Genomic DNA, 7619 nt, shown 5'->3' with positions numbered 1-7619 from the left:
TAGTGTTAGGGTTAGGCTTATGGTTTGTGATTCGTTTAGGGTTAGTGTTAGAGATAGGGTTAGGGTTAGCGCAAGGATTAGGGTTAGGTTTAGGGTTAGCATTAGGGTTAGTTTTAGGTTTAGGGAATATGTTTAGTGGTAGTGTTAGTGTTAGGGTTAGGGTTAGGGTTAGAGTTAGGGATAGGTTTAGTGTTAGGTTTAGGGTAAGGGTTAGGGTTAGCATAAGGATTAGAATTTAGGGGTAGGTTTAGTGTTAGGGTTTGGGTTAGTGTTAAGTGTAGGGGTTAACGTTAGTGTAAGTGTAAGGTTTAGGGATTAGGGTTAGTGTTTTTGTTAGTGTTCGGGTTAGGGTTAAATTTGGCGTTACGGGTAGTATTACCAATTAGGGTTAGAGTTAGGGTCAGGGATAGGGGTAGGGTTAGTGTCAAGTTTAGGGTTAATGTTAGGGTTACGGGTTACGGTTAGGGCTAGGGGTTAGGATTAGTGTTTTGGTTAGAGCTAGACAGGTTTAGGGATAGGGTTAGTGTTAGGTTTATCTTAGGGTTAGGGTTAGGGTTAGGGTTAGGGTTAGGTTTAGGGTTAGGGTTAGGGTTAGGGTTTAGGGTCAGGTTTGGGTTAGGGTTAGTGTTACCGTTAGGGTTATTGTAAGGTTTAGAGGTTAGGGTTAGGGCTAGGGCTAGGGTTAGGGTTAGGGTTAGGGTTAGAGTTTAGGGTCCGGTTTGGGTTAGGGTTAGTGTTACCGTTAGGGTTATTGTAAGGCTTAGAGGTTAGGGTTAGGGCTAAGGTTAGGGTTAGGGTCAGAGATTAGTGTTAGGTTTAGCGTTAGGATTAGGTTTAATGTTTTGGGTAGGGTTTTGTGTTAGGGCTAAGTTTAGGGTTAGGTTTTAAGGTTATGGGTGAGGGTTTAGGGTTTAGGGTTAAGGGTTAGGTTTAGTGTTAGGGTTATGGTTATGGTTATGGTTATGGTTAGAGTTAGGGTTAGAGGTTTACGGTTAGTGATAAGGTTAAGTTTCGGTTTAGAGGTTAGGGTTAGGGTTAGGGATAGGGTTAGAGTTATGGTTATGGTTAGGGTTGGGTTTAGGGTTTAGGGTTAGGGTTAGTGTTAGGGTTATTGATAGGGTTAAGGTTAGATTTAGGGTTCAGTTTAGGGATTAGTGTTAGTGTTTGAGTTAGTGTTAGGGTTAGGGTTGTGTTTAGCATTAGGTTTAGGGATTAGGGTTAGGCTTTATGGTTAGGGTTAGGGTTAGGCTTAGAGTTAGGTTTAGGGTTAGGGATCAGTTTAGTGTTAGTGTTAGGGTTAGGGTTAGTGTTGCTTTTAGGCATTAGGGTTAGTGTTAGGCTTAGGGTAAGAGTTAGTGTTAGGGTGAGGGTTAGGATTAGGGCTAGGGGTTCGATTTAGTGCTATGTTTAGGGTTAGGGTTAGTGTTAGGATTAATTTAGGATTAGATATTAGGGTTAGGTTTAGTGTTAGGTTTATCGTTAGTGTTAGGGTTATGTTTAAGATTAGTAGTAGGGTTAGGGTTAGGGTTAGGGTTGGGGTTAGCATTAGCTTTAGGGATTAGTGATAGTGTTAGGTTTCGGCTTAGGGTTACGGTTAGGGATACGGTTGGGTTATAGTTACAATTTAGTGTAAGGGAAGGTTAGAGGTCAGACTTAAGTTTTGGGTTAGGGTTAGGGTTTATGGTTAGGGTTATTGTTAGGTTTTGTGTTTGGGATTAGTGTTTGGCTTAGGTTTATGTGTAGTGTTAGGGTTAGGGTTAGTGTTAGTGTTAGTCTTAGGGTTAGCTTTAGAGTTTAGTGTTAGGGTTCGTGTTAAGGTTAAGTTTAGGTTTAGGGTTAGCGTTAGGGTCTGTGTTTGGGAATAGAGTTTGGCTTAGGTTTAGGGTTAGTGTTAGGGTTAGGGTTAGTGTTAGTGTTATTCTTAGGGTTAGCATTAGAGTTTAGTGTTAGGTTTCCTGTTAAGGTTAGGTTTAAGTTTAGGGTTAGGTTTAGGTTTAGATTTACTATTAGGGTTAGTGTTAGGGTTAGTGCTAGGTTTGGGTTAGCATTAGAGTTAGGTTTAGGCTTAGGGTAAGGATTAGAGAATGGGGTTAGGTGTAGGGTTAGGGTTAGGATTAGGTTTAAGGGTAGGTGTTAAGGTTAGGGTTAGTGTTATTGTAAGGGATTAGGGTTAGGTTTTGGGTTATGGTTAGGGTTAAGGTTATGGTTGGGGTTAGGGTTAGTGTTAGGGATTCTTGTTAGATTTAGGGTTAGGCTTAGGGTTAAAGTTCAGGCTAGGATGAGTGTTAGGTTTAGGGACAGGGGTAGAGGGTAGAGTTAGGGTTAGGGTTAGTGGCAGGGTTATATGTTAGTGTTAGTTTTAGTGTTAGGGTTATGTTAGTGTTAGTGTTATAGTTAGGGTTAGGGTTTGGGATTGGTGTTAGAGTTATTGTTAGTGTTGCTGTTAGGCATTAAGTTTAGTGTTACGATTAGGGTTAGGGTTAGGGTTAGGGTTGGGCTTAGAGGTTAGGGTCAGGTTTAAGGTTAAGGTTAGTGTTTGGGTTAGTGTTAGGGTTAGTGTCAGGGTTATGTGTTAGTATTAGTTTTAGGGTTAGGGTTAGGGTTTGTGTTTGGGATTAGAGTTTGTCTTAGGTTTAGGGTTAGTGTTAGGGTTAGGGTTAGTGTTAGTGTTAGTCTTAGGGTTAGCTTTAGCGTTTAGTGTTACGGTTCGTGTTAAGGTTAGGTTTAGGTTTAGGTTTAAGGTTAGGGTTTGTGTTTGGGATTAGAGTTTGTCTTAGGTTTAGGGTTAGTGTTAGTGTTAGGGTTAGTGTTAGTGTTAGTCTTAGGGTTAGCTTTAGAGTTTAGTGTTAGGGTTCCTGTTAAGGTTAGGTTTAGGTTTAGGGTTAGGTTTAGGGTTAGATTTACTATTTGGTCTAGGGTTAGGTTTAGTGCTAGATTTGGGTTAGCATTAGAGTTAGGTTTTGGCTTAGCCTAAGGATTAGAGAATGGGGTTAGGTTTAGGGTTAGTGTTTAGGGTAGGTTAGGATTAGGTTTAAGGGTAAGTGTTAATGTTAGGGTTAGTGTTAGTGTTAGGGATTAATGTTAGGTTTTGGGTTAGGGTTAGGGTTACGGTCACGGTTGGTGTTAGGGTTACTGTTAGGGATTCATGTTAGGGTTAGGGTTAGGCTTAGGGTTAAGGTTCAGGCTAGGATAAGTGTTAGGTTTAGGGACGGGGTAGAGGGTAGGGTTAGGTTTAGTGGCTGGGTTATATGTTAGTGTTAGTTTTAGGGTTAGGGTTGTGTTACTGTTAGTGTTATAGTTAGGGTTAGGGTTTGGGATTGGTGTTAGAGTTAGGGTTAGTTTTGCCATTAGGCATTAAGTTTAGTATTAGTATTATCTTAGGGTTAGGGTTAGGGTTAGTGTTAGGGTTAGGGTTAGAGGGTAGGCTCAGGTGTACGGCTAAGGTTAGGGTTTGGGTTAGTGTTAGGGTTAGTTGCAGGGTTATATGTTAGTATTAGTTTTAGGGTTAGGGTTAGGGTTAGGTTTAGTGTTATTGTTATACTTCGGGTTAGGGTTTTGTTAGGTGTTAGTGTTAGGGTTAGGGTTAGTGTTACGGTTAGAGTTAGTGTTAGTGTTAGGTTTAGGGTTACGGTTCGGGTTAGGGTTAGGTTTAGGTTTAGGGTTAGGGTTAGCATAAGGGTTATGGTTACTGTTAGGGTTAGGGTTCGAGTTAGGGTTAGGTTTAGGGTTAGGGTTAGGGCTAGCATAGGGATTAGATTTAGTGTTAAGTTTAGGATTAGAGTTAGGGTTAGAGCTAGACAGGGTTATGGTTAGGGTTAGTGTTAAGGTGACTGTTATCATAGGTTTAGGGTTAGTTTGAGGTTTTGAGGTTAGTGTCAGGGTTATGGTTAGTGTTAGTGTTAGGGTTAGGGTTAATGTTCGGTTTACAGTTTAGGATTAGGGTTAGTGGTAGAGTTTACGGTTAAGGTTGAGGTTAGGTATAGAGTTAGTGTTTGGGTTAGTGGTAGGTTTAAAGGTTAGTATTAGGTTTAGTGTTTGGGTTTGGGTTAGTGTTAGGTTTAGGTTTAGGGTTAGGTTTAGGATTAGCATTAGGGTTAGAGTTTAGTATAAATTTAGGCTTAGGGTTAGGATTAGAGGCCAGGGTTACTGTTAATGTTCGGATTAGTGTTAGGGTTATGCTTTAGGGATAGGGTTAATGCTACGTTTAGGTTTAGGGTTAGGGTTATGTTTCCGGTTAGGTTTAGTGTTAGGGTTACGGTTAGAGGGTTAGGTTAGAATTAGGGTTAGAAGTTAGGGCTTTATGTAGGTTTAAGGTTAGGGTTAGAGTTAGGGTTAGTGTTAGGGTTAGGGTAAATGTTCGGTTTACAGTTTAGGATTAGGGTTAGTGGTAGAGTTTACGGTTAAGGTTGAGGTTAGGTATAGAGTTAGTGTTTGGGTTAGTGGTAGGTTTAAAGGTTAGTATTAGGTTTAGTGTTAGGGTTTGGGTTAGTGTTAGGTTTAGGTTTAGGGTTAGGTTTAGGATTAGCATTAGGGTTAGAGTTTAGTATAAATTTAGGGTTAGGGTTAGGATTAGAGGCCAGGGTTACTGTTAATGTTCGGATTAGTGTTAGGGTTATGCTTTAGGGATAGGGTTAATGCTACATTTAGCTTTAGGGTTAGGGTTATGTTTCGGGTTAGGTTTAGTGTTAGGGTTACGGTTAGAGGGTTAGGTTAGAATTAGGGTTAGAAGTTAGGGCTTTATGTAGGTTTAAGGTAGGGTTAGAGTTAGGGTTAGTGTTAGTGTTAGGGTTAGGGTTGGGGTTAGGTGTCAGTGTTATTGTTAGGGTTAGTGTTAGAGATTAGGGTTAGGTTTGGTGTGAGTGTTAGGGTTAGGAAAAGGATTAAGGTTTGAGTTAGGGGTTAGAGTTAGGGTTAGGGTTACTGTTATGTTTAGGGTTATTGTTAGTGTTAGGGTTAGAGTTTAGTGTTAGGGTTAGGGTTACGGTTTGCGTTAGTTTTATGGTTAGTGTTAGGAATAGGGTTAGGGTTAGCGCAAGGATTAGGGTTAGGGTTAGGATTAGGGTTAGGATTAGGGTTAGCATTAGGGTTAGTTTTAGGTTTAGGGATTAAGTTTCGTGGTAGTGTTAGAGTTAGGGTTAGGGTTAGAGTTAGGGTTAGGTTTATGTTAGGGTTAGGGTAAGGGTTAGGGTTAGCATAAGGATTAGAATTTAGGGTTAGGTTTAGGGTTAGGGTTTGGGTTAGGGTTAAGTGTAGGCGTTAACTTTAGCGTTAGTGTTAGTGTAAGGCTTAGGGATTAGGGTTAGTGTTTTTGTTAGTGTTAGGGTTAGGGTTAAAGTTGGCGTTAGGGGTAGTATTTCCAATTAGGGTTAGGGTTAGGGTCAGGGATAGGGTTAGGGTTAGTGTCAAGTTTAGGGTTAATGTTAGGGTTACGGGTTACGGTTAGGGCTAGGGGTTAGGATTAGTGTTATGGTTAGAGCTAGTCAGGGTTAAGTTTAGGGTTAGTGTTAGGTTTATCGTAGGTTTAGGGTTAGGGTTAGAGGTTTACAGTTAGTGATAGTGTTAAGGTTCGGTTTAGAGGTTAGGGTTAGGGTTAGGGATAGGGTTAGACTTATGGTTATGGTTAGGGTTAGGTTTAGGGTTTAGGGTTAGGGTTAGTGTTAGGGTTATTGATAGGGTTAAAGTTAGATTTAGGGTTCGGTTTACGGATTAGTGTTAGTGTTTGAATTAGTGTTAGGGTTAGGGTTGGTGTTTGCGTTAGGGTTAGGGATTAGAGTTAGGCTTTATAGTTAGGGTTAGGGTTAGGCTTAGAGTTAGGGTTAGGGTTAGGGATCAGGTTAGTGTTAGTGTTAGGGTTAGGGTTAGTGTTTCTGTTAGGTATTAGGGTTAGGGTTAGGATTAGGGTTAGCGTTAGTGTTAGTGTGAGGCTTAGGATTAGGGCTAGGGGTTAGGTTTAGTGTTATGTTTAGGGTTAGGGTTAGTGTTAGGAATTGGTTAGGATTAGAGGTTAGGGTTAGGTTTAGGATTAGGGTTAATCTTAGTGTTAGGCTTATGTTTAAGGTTAGGAGTAGGCTTACGGTTAGGGTTAGGGTTGGGCTTAGGATTAGCGTTAGGGATTATTGATCGTGTTAGGGTTCGTTTTAGTGTTACGGTTAGGGATAGGTTTGGGTTATAGTTACAATTTAGTGTAAGGGAAGGTTAGAGGTCAGACTTAGGGTTAGGGTTTAGAGTTAGGGTTAGTGTTAGGGTTACGGTCAGGGTAAATTTAGTGTTAGGGTTAGGGTTATAGTTTAGAGTTAGGTATAGGTTTAGGCGTATATTTATGGTTAGGGTAAGGGTTAGGTGTTAGTGTTAGGGTTTAGGGCTAGTTTTAGGGTTAGGGTTAGGGTTAGGATTAGGTTTAAGTGTAGGTGTTAAGGTTAGGGTTAGTGTTAGTGTTAGGTATTAGGGTTAGGTTTTGGGTTAGGGTTAGGGTTACGGTTACGGTTGGTGTTAGGCTTAGTGTTAGAGATTCATATTAGGGTTAGGGTTAGGCTTAGGGTTAAGGTTCAGGCTAGGAGGAGTGTTAGTTTTAGGGACAGGGGTAGAGGGTAGGGTTAGGGTTAGGGTTAGTGGCAGGGTTACATGTTAGTGTTAGTTTTAGGGTTAGGGTTATGTTAGTGTTCGTGTTATAGTTAGGGTTAGGGTTTGGGATTGGTGTTAGAGTTAGGGTTAGTGTTGCCATTAGGCATTAAGTTTACTGTTAGGATTAGTGTTAGGGTTAGTGTTAGGGTTAGGATTAGGGTTAGGGTTAGAAGTTAGGGTCAGGTTTAGGGTTAAGGTTAGGGTTTGGGTTAGTGTTAGGGTTAGTGCCAGGGTTTTATGTTAGTATTAGATTTAGGGAAAGGGTTAGGGTTTGTGTTAGTGTTATACTTAGTGTTAGGGTTTGGGTTAGGTGTTAGAGTTAGGGTTAGGTTTAGTGTAGCATTAGATTTAGTATTAGTGTTAGGTTTAGGGTTACAGTTCGGGTTAGGGTTACGTTTAGTGTTATGGTTAGGGTTAGCATAAGGATTATGGTTAGTGTTAGGGTTAGGGTTCGGGTTAGTGTTAGGTTTAGGTTTAGGGTTAGGGCTAGCATAAGTATTAGAGTTAGTGTTAGGTTTAGGATTAGAGTTAGGGTTAGAGCTAGACAGGGTCATGGTTAGGGTTAGTGTTAAGGTTACTGTTATCATAGGTTTAGGGTTAGGGTTAGTTTTAGGTTTTGAGGTTAGGGTCAGGGTTAAGGTTAGTGTTAGTATTAGGGTTAGGGTTAATATTTGGTTTAGAGGTTAGGATTAGGCTTAGTGGTAGAGTTTAGGGTTAGGGTTGAGGTTAGGTATAGAGTTAATGTTAGGGTTAGTGGTAGGGTTAGAGGTTAGTATTAGGTTTATTGTTAGGGTTTTGGTTAGTGTTAGGTTTAGGTTTAGGGTTAGGTTTAGGATTAGCAGTAGGGTTAGAGTTTAGTATAAATTTAGGGTTACTGTTAATGTTTGGATTAGTGTTAGGGTTATGCATTATGGATCGGGTTAGTGCTACCTTTAGATTTAGGGTTAGGGTTATGTTTCCGGTTAGGTTCAGTGTTAGCGTTACGGTTAGAGGGTTAA

The sequence above is a fragment of the Cavia porcellus genome, unplaced genomic scaffold (genome assembly GCF_034190915.1).
Source record: "Cavia porcellus strain 051 isolate PalLab524CR breed Dunkin Hartley unplaced genomic scaffold, mCavPor4.1 scaffold_57, whole genome shotgun sequence".
Classification (NCBI taxonomy): domain Eukaryota; kingdom Metazoa; phylum Chordata; class Mammalia; order Rodentia; family Caviidae; genus Cavia; species Cavia porcellus.
The sequence above is the reverse complement of the archived record's forward strand: the minus strand, read 5'-3'. Positions refer to the sequence as shown.